The sequence below is a fragment of the Anas acuta genome, chromosome 8, assembly GCF_963932015.1.
Source record: "Anas acuta chromosome 8, bAnaAcu1.1, whole genome shotgun sequence".
NCBI classification, from domain to species: Eukaryota; Metazoa; Chordata; class Aves; order Anseriformes; family Anatidae; genus Anas; species Anas acuta.
Genome location: NC_088986.1, coordinates 5,238,590 through 5,247,089, shown reverse-complemented (window position 1 = coordinate 5,247,089; position 8,500 = coordinate 5,238,590). Strand labels below are relative to the sequence as shown.

The following is an 8,500-nucleotide window of genomic DNA, read 5'->3' as shown; positions in this document are numbered from 1 at the left end:
CGAACAGAGCTTTTGGGGCTGCTGCAGGGGTCAGCCTAGCACACGGAGAGCTGTGCAGAGAAAACCCCGGCGCTGCCAGCGGGCCCCGTGCCCAGCTCCACGCTGTGCATGCGTGGGCCAGGGGTTCTGCCGGGCGCTTTCATCCCCTGGATCGGGAACCAGATGGACCTATTCAAGTCACCTTAAATCTGGTCTTTGGAAACCTGAGACTGCGAAAGCCCTTAAAAAAAAAAAAAAAAAAAAAAAGCCCTCAAACAATAACAACAAAACCAGCATGTGACTGAAAGCTGGAATGAGGCACTGCCAGGATTTCTCTTGGCAACCTGTCATTCTAAGAATCTGCTTCTTGCCGCACTTGTGCGAGGCACATTATTGAACATTTCCTGACTATTTGCCCGGGATGCTATAAATGCTGTCCAAATAGCAGGGTCTCGCCTGCCGCTTTGATACATCTGGCTAAATTGCATTAAGCAGCACGCCAGAGGCTGACGGAGTCCCCACAGGACGTGCTCCGTCTGTCAGACTCTCCGAAGAGCCCGGGTGATGAATGATAGCGCTAACATTAAACAGCTTGCCTGTGATGTTTTTCAAGTGTCCCTCCCCAACAGCTTGCCTGCTGCCCTGTCTTCCAGGAGATAACCCAGCACAACAGAATATTACCTCATTAAGAAAGCTAGCTCTAATTAAAACCAGGCAGGGCATCACCTCCCTTATATTAGCTCGAGGGGTCCACCCTGCCATTTAAATTCCTCTCTGGAAGATTAATGTCCACACACGTTGAGAAGGGTGACGTTCTTGGAAGCAGTCAGTTCAGAGCACATGCCAGACGTGGCGAAAATGGGCATCAACAACAAAAATTGCAGTCACAGGTTCTTCAGCTGTTCATGCCATATCCTGGAAGCCGCGTGTGTGTGCTCGTGTGTCTGTGTGGTTGGGGGGTGCCGTACAGATACTGGCTTCAAAGAACTAGAGAAACATGATTTAGCCCAAGCCTCACATTAATACTACACAGGCATATTGTTTAGGCACAAGATCTGTATGGCCACAACACGCCTGTCTGTACTCAGAGAAACAGGATACCAGCTGAGGAATATCAAGAACAATTCACAGGACACCCATGGCAGAGCCTTCTACAAACATGCTGTCACATTAACTCCTCTGTTCCTCCCATTACTCCAAGTTTCAGAGTAAAGAACGGCCGGGTAAGAGATGGATTTTGCTGGCCCCCGAATGGACGGAGAGGAAAGGGGAAAATGAATCATATCCTTGAACTCACAGCTCGGTTTTTGTGGCACTCAGGTTTTTCTTCCCTGATGGCTTTCTGGTTTATTTTAAACCAAAGGTTTTAAGTTCAAAAATGACTTAATTTGGAATAATTTGAAGCAAGCCAGTAGCCTCACTTAAGTCACTTACTATTTATTTTGCCTTTTATTCCTGCAGAACATTTGGTGGAGAGCACTGCCATGATTTGTACAGAATTCCCATCACAGGGGTGGCTTGACACAGCAGAAGCACTTCTAACTTTGGGATATTACTGCTACCACCTGACTGCCAAATCTAAGGACCCCAGGTGATGACCACTGCTGGTGACACAGGCTTCAGGGGTCTTATTCCACGCTGCTCCTCAGGTATGCCAACACAAATAGTTACATTTTCTATTTTCTGCTTCACGTGGCTCAGTTCCTTCAGATGGTTTGTCACCCTAACACCTCCTGCAGTGGTACTGGCCTAAGTCTGGTGGGTGAAATAACGAAAATGAAAAGAAAAATGAAGCCACAATAAGCATAGCCTGCACATGATCTGCAGGACACTGTTTTCAGCAGGATAGTAGAAGAATAATTTTCTAATGTTCTTGGCTGTTCACCTCTAACCTCAAAGCACAAAAACTCACTGCTTTCCCTTTCAGAGGCCCCAGAACCAACCTCTGTTTCTGATGGTCCACCTAGGAGCCCTGTGTGTGGATGGTGTGTTCAGTTCATATTAAACTGGTCAGCAGCCAAGCTATAAGAGTACCTATGGAGTCACATTTCTTTTCAGGGAGCCCAGAGGTCCAGCAGCATTACAGTTACATTCAATATGTGTACAGCTGACAATTTCAAGAATATGTACTGACTTTATCAGGTGCTGCTTGCTACACTGAATAAAAGTTTCCCAGTTATTCAAATTAAAATTATCATAAATTATGATGATTTGTGTACTAAACAGCTTTAATTGATAATTGAAATTGATAATTTCATTGATGAGATGATTCCTGAAGCCATGAAAAGCAGGTTTAGCAGCCCACTGTACTGGAGAACCTTTTTAACAAAAGATGGATTTTCAGTCCTCAAGCATTAGATGAGTCAAATGCAGCTGTCTCTAGATCAGTAGAATGAAGAGTTTTGTTTGGGGAAGGGAGGCATGATAGATGAAAAATGTGTTTAAGTCATCTATGGGTACAGCCCAGGTTTAGATTTAGGAGTTGCCAATGCTCCATTTCAGTGCAGATTCTTACCAAACCACCCTTCGCATCTTTTTCCCATCTTAGACATCCTTTGAACAACTCCTCCAGGAACCTAAGCTGGGCTTAGACTGTGACCTGAAGAAATGGCTGTCTAAAATCCAAACGGCATGAGCAATAACTTCAGGTCACAGTGGCAATGTTTTGTGAAGAGTGCTAAACAAAAAGAAATATGCTTCGTCGGGGTGGGGTTACATTGCTGCTTAATTAGTGGGTCTCTTGGCCAGAACGTCTAGTCTAATCTTTGGCTTCTTCACACATTTAGTGGAAACAGGTATCCTGAAAGAAGGCCACTGATCTGCTGTGGATGTCTATTCCCTTGCAAGAGTTTGGCCCCAAAGCTGAGCAGGGGAATTGAGATTTAAAACTGAAACACTAGACCTAGGCTTAGTGCTCACCTTAATGTGCACATAGGGACATAAGAATGGATTTCAAGTGGAAGAGCCAGTTTGGAACCTTGCCCAAGTCTTCGTCCCCAGTGTCAAGATTCAAGAATGATCAAGTGCAACCAAAAAAAAGTTTCTTATTTCTGTGCTATCCATTTCCTGGTCCCTCATTCAAAGTGAGATTGTCGAGGATTGTCAAGTACTCCAAGCACATCTGTTTTCTTGCAAGATCCAAGGTATCAGGAACATCTGGAAGTGTATCAAGAAGAACTGTTATCAGGACATCATCAGCCTAGTTATAGAAGGTCACCTGAAGAGGGCAGGGAGCCTTAACCAAGCTGGCAGACTTTTGAGGTACTTCTGTTAGTAGTTACAGGACATTTTCACTGGGCTCTCAGCGCCGTAACTGACCTTACAGCCCCAAGTGGACTCCTACACCTCCATTTATGGTGGTGTTTAGACTTGTGAACTGCTTTTTTCCCCATTCTCCCTGTTGTGATTATGAACCAGAACTCTTCATGATGCTTTAAAATGTTACAGGTTTAAAAAACAAAACTAACTCAGGCAATAAATTACATTTTCAGTTTTTCTTTGAATAATCTGCAATAGTCATAAAAATCAAGAGGAAATCATAAAATCCAATATTTACACATGCTAATAACAAAGTGGAAATGACTTTTAAAAACTCTCGACCTCAGTCTGTGTTGCATCCTGCTTGCTAATTCCTTGAAGGATCCCTTAAGGGATATAAGTGGCAAAAGCTCTGGTAGAGCAAAGTGCAGCATAAACTTCTCTACTTCAGTGGTAAAATCCACACTTCATCCAACACCAACTAATGCCATAGTCTCATCCTCACCTGCATACAAGGAGAGGACTACAAATTCAACTGTTTCCAGCAATGGAAATTGCTGAAGGAAATGATGGAACTTGCTGATTTTAGCACTGTGTTCATGTAGATCAGTTGATCTTGCACTAAAAGTATCATAACTTACATGTCTGTCCCTCATAAATAGGTGCCTCTAGTTTCCAAATTAATCTTGGATTACTAATAAGCTCTTCCATTCTGCCCATCATAACCTTTTTAGCCACGATATAGCAATTCTTAAAACATCATACCGTCTTCCTTCCTAGAACTAGGTCATCTTCCACCATTCAAGTATCTTTCATTCCAAAATTTGATAAAATCTTTTGATCAAGACATTGTTTCTTCATTGCTTCATCAATTACAGTAGTAGATGAAGTCTTTTTTTCCCCCCTCAGAACCTCAGTAGAGCACCAAAGGACATTCCTTCAAGGTACTGTTTTCCAAGCTGATTGCTTGCAGCTCTGCTTAGTTACAGAGCACTTAAAGCATATGAAGGCTATAACTCCTTAATTTCTTACTCTCTTTAGATGTAGTTTAACGGATTGAATCATTCAACTCTTCTCCCCTCAAGGAAAGCTGCTACATGGCTCTGCACACACTGCATAAATGAAGGTTGTAGACTCTCTTACAGTTAACCCAGACCTTACTTTCATTCTCAGACGACTGTGCAGCAGAATTGACCCCATAAACTGCCTCAGTACCATAAAATTGATTTGCAGCTTCAGAAGGGCTGTGACAGACACATCTCAGGAATATCTTACCTACAGACTACCTTCCTGTTGAAGTTCACATTACAGGAGCATCTTATTGCAGCAGCCTTCAAGAAGCTAGCATAGTATGTTAGGATGTCCTTGTTGTGCACAAGGTGGTGTGATGAGAAGTAAAAGTAAGGATGAAACAAAGCAAATGTTGGCTGACAAATGTTTTCTGACAGCAGGACATGGATGATGCACCGTTCTACAAAGAGAAGTCTAGCAAGTCATGGCAGGTGGTAGGTCATCTTATATAGATCTGTCCTTACAAATGCAAATGTTGGGCACATCTGACTTTCTAATGTACTAGGAGACAGTGTTTTTCTAGCTCTAGTTACTTCACTCTTCAAGGTAATTAGTTTCAGCTGAAAACAGCTACAATCCCTCATGCTGACCTCTTGGCAGACCAAGCAAACACCTGCACTAATCAAACAGGGTCTTTTTTTTTTTTTTTTTTATTTAAAAAAAGTTCCTGTTAATACATTAGGCTATTATCAAGATCCAAACTTGTAGGAAAGCTGTGTTAGCAAGACCTCCAGAAGTCCTGTTTCTTTGTGCGCAAGTAACATCTCACCTGAGCCTCTGACACCAGGGCAGTGCCTGTCACACGGCTCATATGCACAAGGAGGCACATGAACACCCACGCCTTGACCTGCATGAGGATACCTCTGATACCTCCATTACATTGTGACACACAAACTCTGGTCATTCTCCATTGCACTAATGCAGAAACTGCTCCACCCCACTTAAAAAAGCTCGTTTGAATGTAGCCAGATATTTGTGTTAACTTCTCATGCTGCAAGCTGAGGCCTTTAAATAACATGAGACTTGCAAACAGAGCTGAATGGAGAATGTTTCTCTCATTCCCTGAAAACTGGGAATCTCAAGCATTTTCCCTGCTGAGAGTCATTACAAAACCAGAAACAGCTCACAATAGACTAAACTTATTCCCTTGGGCTGTGGTAAAGCCCATCTTCCACCCCGGCCAGGCCTCCTTTAAGATATTCTGAGTTGTCTTGGCATTAAGCAATAGACACATTTCTGTGGAGTTTTAACTAAGACATTTTCCAGCAGAAGACATGTCAAAATGTTCCTAATGAGACCTTACAATAGAGTCAATCAGTCATATCGTTTGGGAGGTTCAATGGTTAATTCCAGCTTCCAGTTCTGTTGCAGGCCAGATTTGACACAGCTGGGACTGGTTAAATAAGAAACTTGAGACTTAGGATGACACTATTGCAGGCCCAAACATTAGCCTGGGCTAATGACAACAGATCTCTCTCCTCTCAGTACCAAAAGTGACAGGGAAAATAGTCAGGGATGTGTTTTGCTCATTTGCAAAGCCAGGACATTGCAGGATGGACTGCACAAATCCCCTTGCATGGACAGCCACGATCTCTAGGCTCTTGACCTCAGTTTCTCCCTGATGCTCAGGCAGCCTGTTTTACAGTAACCTTTCGATTCCCACAATCCCCCTCCAAAAGGAAAAGGACTCTTAATTCCCCACAAGTTTCCAGAACATAAACACAACACTAACCTTCAGATAGAAGAATTTATTTGCTTAAGAAAGGTTTTCCAGAGAACGAACTAGTTCCTGACTATAGAATCAGAGTTTAGCCATATAAACTCACTTTGGGGTCTGTAGTACAGGATATGAACATGAATGAAACATTAAAAATATGAGTTGAGAATAAAAGCTCTCCCTAAATCTCCCTTATTGTATAAGCTGCTATGAATTAAAGCCCTTTCAGGCTGATTTTTAGTCATCAACATAATTATTTAGGAACATTTTCCAGACCAATGTTTTTTACAAGTATTTTAACAACCTGCAAATCAGGAAACTGTAAATCAGAGAAATGAACTGAAATCAGCAATCACGAGGCAGGAGGCCCCTGGCTTGGGCTGTGACAGCATGCCGTGAGGAGCGGCAGCTCTAGCTTGAGAGCTCTGGGAACTCTTGCTGGAGATAGGGCCTGAGCTAAAAGCTGCTGGAGCCGGGGACTCAGCAAGGCTAAAAGCGTTCAGCTCCAGTGCTGTGAGCTGGAAAACTCTTAAATCCTGTTCTCATTGTGAAAGATGGGACAGAGCAATACCCTACCTTTGGATTCTCTCTTCTCTCCAAGCAGGACAAAGCTAGAACCAAAAACTCTTTGCAAAGGATCTTCTTCCTTTCCCCAGAATTAATTTCCCCAGTTCTGCTTTGCTTACATATGCCCAACTTGAGGTGGTAGGTTTTGGAGCCTTAGGGAGAGCAAAGCTGAAGTCTAGTGCCATAAAAAGGTAGGCGGATGCTTTCTAGAGGTGTACTCCATCACCTGCCTGGGTCAGCCACATGTTAAAGCTGAATACAGAACCCTCTTTCATGGTGTAGGTATGGCCTCAGTTTCTCTGGAAAGTTTATTTTTATTTTTTATATTTTATTTTATTTTTATAGCTCACTAAGGCAGTTTATTCACAGGTATTCAACGCCTTTAATTCAGTCCTTGTAAATACAGTTCAGACGCAGCCCTTGGATTCAGCGGCCAGCAATCTGTTTGAAAGGCAGATGTCTGATCTTTGGTAAAGGATTTGTGTGCCAGAATCCAAAATCCATCCTGTCCAACTCTTATGACATGGCAGAAAAGTGAAACCAGTGAAGTCCCTACTCTGTTCTGCCTGGGGATGAAGTGCCACGATGAATGGCTTTCCTAGGAGCAAGGGCCAGCATGTACGAGTTTAAAGGTGAAATCTTCCAGCTGGCTCCAAGAGGCTGAGATACTGCATTGCAGGCCTCTGTGACATCCTATCATTGAGAACATGGTCATTTTTGCTGACTAAAAGATGCCACAGCTCTCAGATCTCTACCCCAAAATATTCAATACTTCTGACAGCTGCAGCATGGATTTTCAAAGCTATTTGTACAGATACCTGAGTTCCTGAAAGTTTGGGCCGTGTACCTCAAAGCATACTACTGTCATCTCTTCAGATCCTGTCTGCAGCTTTCTGGGCTTTAGTTTCATCATCTGCAGAGAGACTAGGGTCTGCTTTGCCAAGCCTGAGAGGTGGTTTTGTCCAAGGAGTTGCACTACCGAGGTGACTTAGAGCTTCGGAAAGTTAGCGGGACACGCTGTGCCTGGAGAAATCCCTGCACTAGAATTTGCCACAGGTATGTTAGCTAACAAGGAAAGAAGCTGTGTGCCTACATGAATGCAAAGAGTTTGCCAGAGCAGGACAAGCGAGGAAACCACAGACCTCTTCAATAGTGCAAGATACAGAGAACTATCCGTCTTTTAACTAGAAAGAAAAGGTGTCTGCAGTTACAGGACCTCCCCTGGGCTGGACGTCCAACCTTCCCGATGAGACAGAAACTAGCCACAGGTCCAAAAGCATTAAGGAAACATAAAGTTTTATGGTGAGATGTATCGGTCTAGCAAGATTTGAGATTGTTTTTTCACAAGCTCACAACCCTCAAGTGTCACAAACACAACACAGAGCTCATCCCGTGAGAAGAAAGGGAAACCATATTAAGTCTCAGGCGTAGTCTTCGATCCTGCAAGCCCAGGGATTCATTCCCGTGGTGGCCTATCTGAACATAGTTATCTAGTAGTTCTGCAGCTGTTGTTCACTACGCTTTTACCAGGGCAACCTACAGCAAAGCTTAATTTATTTGAAAAGTTTTCGTAAATATATGGTACAACTTTAAAAAAGCTTAAGCAAAAGTAAACAATAGCAACATAAAACTCCTATATTTAATTTCCTTCCTAGCTAGTACTTATGTATAAGACATCAAAAGAGCTTTCCCCACAAAAAAGAAATAAGAAGTAAAACCCTGCAGAGCTTCTTAAATGGCCAGACCTCTGAGGAAGTCCCAGTGATCACTCACATTTGGTGGTAACCACACACAGGGGCTGTATGAAAGGTGAGGTCCAGGAGCTTCTCTCTTATAAAAGGACTGAGGTAGGAAAAAGGATGAGAGGAAAATAAATGAGCTTTATGAGTTTTAATCTTTTCTCAATAC

The 8,500-nt window shown here is 43.0% G+C and overlaps 2 long non-coding RNA genes across 3 annotated transcripts in view; one reads left to right on the top strand and one right to left on the bottom strand.

Annotated features, from left to right (window-relative positions):
- Positions 1–683: 683 nt before the first annotated feature.
- LOC137860293 (uncharacterized) lies at positions 684–4,792 on the bottom strand. Its single transcript, XR_011098817.1, has 2 exons — positions 4,513–4,792; positions 684–3,135 (listed from the first exon to the last, which is right to left on the bottom strand). It is a non-coding gene; the product is annotated as an uncharacterized lncRNA (long non-coding RNA).
- Positions 1,088–8,500, top strand: part of LOC137860292 (uncharacterized) — a 291,949-nt gene continuing 284,536 nt past the window's right edge. For both annotated transcript variants that reach the window (XR_011098814.1, XR_011098815.1), the window contains exons 1-2: positions 1,088–1,202; positions 1,441–1,628. This is a non-coding gene — a long non-coding RNA (uncharacterized lncRNA). The remainder of the gene's footprint in view (positions 1,203–1,440; positions 1,629–8,500) is intronic.